General features: G+C 35.3%; 1 pseudogene; it reads left to right on the top strand.

Annotated features, from left to right (window-relative positions):
- The first annotated feature begins 479 nt into the window (after nucleotides 1-479).
- LOC130033784 (uncharacterized) lies at nucleotides 480-576 on the top strand (annotated as a pseudogene).
- The last annotated feature ends 5,088 nt before the right edge of the window (nucleotides 577-5,664 follow it).

Raw genomic sequence — 5,664 nt, 5'->3', positions numbered from 1 at the left:
GGAGTCTCATGAGTCTCACCTTCCGTTCAAGTTGAACTTGTAATAAGGTGGAATGAAATCATCAATATGATCCTCACCTCATCCTTCAGGAGAAAAATCCTACATACATTCAAGGTGGTCAAAGTGCAGACAACACCATTCACCTTTTCCTGGAGGTGTACACAGGACTGAGGTGAGAACAGCAAAAGGCTCTATTTTAATGTCCTTAATGAAGGATTCAGGGAACAACATTAAACAAACTCATATACCATCTTCCAAAAGAATTATTTTGTAAAACTGATGCCTAGGGTATGGTAAACGATAATATAGTAAAAACCATATTTTTATTTCTGGGACATTAAAATTCTAAATCTGTTTATTATTCATGCTGCTTTGAAATACATTCCTTGATTAGGAATCATTGTCTGCCATAGGAGTGAGGAAGGACAACACTCAAAGTAATAAGAAGCGAAAAATATGGAAAAATTTACTCCTACTAGGTTTGGTAACACATATACTAAAATTGAAATGATACAATGATGAGCATGGTCCTTGCACAGAGATAACATGCAAACTTGTAAAGCATTCCATATTTTTGTTGCAAGAAGAATTAACAAGTATACTTTAAGCTAAGACAATCCCCACAAGTACAAAAATTATACATAAAGAGAGCACAAATCCCCAAAACAACAATCTCTCTCAATGTCAATGGATGAAATGTGCCAATTCAGAGGCACAGAATAGGAAGATGAATTAGAAAATTGAACCCAACATTCTGCTGCCTGCAAGAAACATGTCTGAACAATCAAAGCACCCATGGGCTAAAAGTAAAAGGCTGGGAAACAAGTTTTCAAGAAAATATCACCTCCGCAAAGCTGGAGTGGCCATACTAGTATCAGACCACATGGACTTCAAGCTAAAGGTTATCAGAGACAGTGAATGTCATTTCTTAATGATCATGGGATATGTACATCAGAAAAAACTCACCCTCCTCAATGTATATGATCCTAATGACAGACCAGCAAAATACTTTAAAACAACTTCTAATAGACATATAGAAAAACATTGATAGTAACACAATACTAGTAGGAGATTTCAACACTTCTTTGTCACTTCTCGATAGATCAAACAGACTGAAGCTCAGCAAGGAAATATTTTCTTTAAGGGAAGTAATGAACAACCGTTGGCTTAGGGAAGAAATCAAAGAGGAAATTAAAAATTTCCATAAACAAATGAGAATGAGGACACGAGCTACCAGAACTTGTGGGACACAGCAAAAGCAGTGTTAAGAGGAAAGATTATAGCTCTGCCAGAATTCATCAGGAAGAAAGAAAGGGCCTACCTGAATAAATTAGAGCTCAAGATTTTGGAAAATAACCAATAAAAGTAGTCCAAACTAGGCTGGAGGAAGGAAATAATAAAACTTGTACCAGACATCAATGAGCTAGAATCCCAAAATACAATCCAGAAGACCAATAAGAACAAAAACTGGTTCTTTGAGAAAATAAATAAGATCATTAAACCATGAGAAGCCTCTCAAAGAAACAAAGAGAAAGAATTCTAATAAATCGAATCAGAAATGCAAAGGGGGGTATCCTAATAGAAAGTACAGAAATCCATAGGATCATCAGAGATTATTTTGAGAATCTTTGCAGCAGGAAATGAGAGAATCTTGAATAAATTGATAAATTATTGGATTCGAATTACCTCCCAAGGCTGAACTAAGAAGATTTGGAATAACTGAACCTATCACTAACAAGGAAATTGAAATGATGGTCAAAATTATACCCCCAAACAGAATCCAGGGCCCAGATGGATTCAATAGTGAACTATTTCAAACCTTTAAAGAGGAACTGCTTCCAACATTTTTAAGATTTTCCAGGAAATTGAAGAAACAGAAATACTCCCAAATAGTTTCTATGAGGCAAAGATCACCCTAATACTCAAATCGACAGAGACACCACAAAAAAAGAAAATTGCAGACCTATTTCCTTTGTGAATACAGATACAAAAATTTTCAAGAAAATACCAGCAAAGAGAATCTAGAAACTCAACAAAAGATCACACACTATGACCAAGTAGGTTTAGCTTGGGGATGCAAGGATGGCTTAACATTCTCTAGTCAATCAACAGAATACACCATCTCAATAAAATAAAGATAAAAGTCATATGATCATATCAATAGATGTAGATAAAGCATTTGATGAGATCCAGCACCCATTCATGATGAAAAACTCTCAACAAAATGGGAGTTGAAAGTACTTTCCTCAATATAGTCAAAGCAAATTACCACAAACCCACAGCAAGTAATATTCTCAACGGGGAAAAACCAAAGGCTTGGAGCAGAAATCAATGAAATAGAATTCCAGAATACAATCAGGCATAAAACAAGTTACCCACTCTCACCACTCCTATTCAACATAGTACTTGAAGTACTTGCCATATGATTTCGTTAAAAAAAAAGATATCAAGGGCATCCATATAAAAAAGGAAGAACTCAAGCTTTTACTATTTAGAGATAACATGATACTATACTTAGAAAATCCCAAAGAATCTCCAAAAAAGCTCCTGGGAACAATAGATTTGTTTAGTAAAGTAGCATATTACAAAATCAATATCTGGTACGCCATGGCTTTCCCATATATTAATAATGAAAGAGAAAAAAAGAGATAGAGAAAAACAATCCCATTCACAATAATACCTCAGAAAATCGAGTATATTGGAATCAACTAAAAAGGTTAAGGAACTATACCAAAAAAAAAAAACCCTACAATACACTACTTCCCGAAATAATAGAGTATATGAGGAAATGGAATCACATCCCATGCTCATGGATTGAGAGGTTTAACACTGTCAAAATGGCAATACACCCCAAAGCTATATAAAGATTTAATGCACTTTCTAAAAGGATACCCATAACATTTTTCAAATAAATAGATTAAACACTCTTGAAACTCATACACAACCATAAACTCCCATGAAGAGCTAAAGCAATCTTTGGTAAAAAGAAGAAGGGAACACCTTCCCCAAATTCAATTCCTACTACAAAGTTGAAGTCATCCAAATACCATGATATTCAGATAAAGACAGGCCTCAGATCAATGGAATATAGTCAAATATCTTGACGCTGGCCCTCAGATTATTATTACCTAATCTTTCATAAATGCTCAAGAAATATGAAGTTGAGTTAGGAAGTCTCTTCAGCAACTGGTGCTCGGAAAACTGGACAGCAACATGCAAAAAAAATGAACTCAGACCTCTTTATAGTGCCAGGCACAAAGTCAGATCAAATGTCTTAAAGACCTCACTATCATACCTGAATTCTTAAGATATATGGAGAAAAATGTGGGAAGATCCCTTCATGACATTAAAGCTAAGGGAAACAAAAAAGCAAGCAAGCAAGAAAGAAAGAAAGAAAAAAGTTAAAAATTAGAAAATAATGCTGTTTGCAATGCTAAGGATCAATCCCAGATCATCATTTTCTTGCGTTTTTGGGTCACACGTGGCGATGCACAGTGGTTACTCCTGGCTCTGCACTCAGGAATTACTCCTCATGGTGCTTGGGGGTAACATACAGGATGCTGGGAATCTAACCTGGGTATGCCGTGTGCAAGGCAAATGCCCTACCTGCTGAACTATCGCTCCAGATCCCCCCCTCCCCATAATTCATCATCTTGAGGGCCTGAGATTTTTACCTTCGATTTAGAAACTTCATCTTTAATTGACACAGTAAATCGAAACCACAGAACCATTGAATGGCATGTTATAATGGTAGCAGCCATGAGCAAACTTTGATAACCCATAAGTTGTCATGAATGAATTCTGTCTCAGAGGCTTCACTTCTGAGGATACCTGTCACTACCTCCTTTCTGTTACGTATCCCAGGATCAGAATCTACATCAGGCCATCAGTAGAAATTGTCCACCCGAAAGCTAGCCTTCCACTGGGATCAGAATCCTTGATCCATGTAACTTGTAATTTTTCATTCATGATTTGTTGACCTTATTTCAGGTGGAGGCATCCAGAGCATAAACTCAGCTTTCCCGTTGTTTCCACAGGAAATCCAAATACCTAAGAATGTTATCATTTCTGACGCCACTGTTACAGATTTTTTGGAATCCCACGGTAAGATACTATCATTAATGTTATAATATTACTGTTCTCCATATTTCGGATCTCCCCAAAGAACTCTCTACCCACCTCATTCCAACTGCAGACTCCAGTTTATCATGCTCCTGAAAGTACTTCTAATAGTTTCACTCAGGTTCTCCCCTAAAGTGCACAAGTAAAGTTCATGCCACTCCAAGTACTTATTCCTAAACTACCAGAGTGGGCTTGGTCCTCAAGCTTTTGTTCTCATAAGAAGAAATACCGTGCTTCCTTTCTCTATGTCTCTCTTTGCTTGCTTTGTTAAATGACTGTTCTCGCTTGAACAAATATTCCATTCCACCCTACACCTGTTTCACAAGTTTCTGAGTGTTTTTCAGTAAAATCTATTTAGCTTCACTAAACTAAAAATTTTAAAACACCAGAGCATTGTTAAAACCAATATTTGTATCTTTTAAACCACAAATTTTGAAAATGAAAGGTGGTAAAGCAATGGAATACTATTCAGTTGTATGAAGTGAAATCTTCTTATTATTTGTTTATAAAATGGATTACATGAGGAAATTATGTTTAGTGACATAAACCAGGCAGAGAAAGATAGGCATCATACAAGTTCATGCATATGTGGCATATGGAGAAAACAAATTAAAAGAATAAAATGAGACAGACAAACGTCTAAAACATTATTTATATTCTATGATTTATAATTCAACTAACAATGGTTTCTCATACACATAATTCCAACATGACACTCTCTCCTCATTCTCTCAAAGAATAAACCCTCCCTCTCCCCCAATCCCCCATAATCCCTCACTCTCAATCCCCTGACTCATTTGTGTGGATCAGTTCTCCCCTTACATTGCTCTTGAACCTTTGTTTCTACCTTGCTGTGTGTCTCTACATCCCACATATGAGAAAAATCTCTCTGTATCTGTTCATTTCCTTAAGGCTAACTTTACATGCATGATATCCTCTAGTTTCATCCAATGTTGAAAATTGCATAATTTTGATCTTTTCAAAGCAATAAAAACAAACTTTAGAACTATGAGACTATTTAGTTACCAGATCGAAAAGTATAATCAAAGTGGAAAAACTGAACTATGGTGAATGACAGAGTAGGCCTTTCAGTAGTGAGTGTAATATGATACATGCACGTTGATTCTGCATAATCCTAAAATTTATGAAATTCTATAATGTAATTCTATAAGGTAATTTTACATAATCAAAAAAGTATTTAAATAATTTACATTTATCTATGATTTTGACGTATCTTTTGTGTCAAACTATCAGAAATAAAAAGAACGTGAGATAGAGATATGGTGTATCACTATACTTTTAAACAAGAGAAGCGCTAAAAATTTCTGTGTCTTGATGAACTCTCATATAAATTGACTCCAAAATCAAATTAATATACTCAAGGAAAAATAAAAGTCAACCAATTTAATCTTTTGCCTTCACTCAGGTTCCCATCTGCTGATCTCTCGCAGACAAAAATATATTTAATTTATTTTTAAAAAAATTTTTATTAGTGAAACACCATGATGTACAGTTGTACATTTACAAATTTTTGTGCTTGGG

This window comes from Sorex fumeus, unplaced genomic scaffold (assembly GCF_029834395.1).
Source record: "Sorex fumeus unplaced genomic scaffold, SorFum_2.1 ptg000054l, whole genome shotgun sequence".
Classification (NCBI taxonomy): domain Eukaryota; kingdom Metazoa; phylum Chordata; class Mammalia; order Eulipotyphla; family Soricidae; genus Sorex; species Sorex fumeus.
The sequence above is the reverse complement of the archived record's forward strand: the minus strand, read 5'-3'. Positions and strand labels throughout refer to the sequence as shown.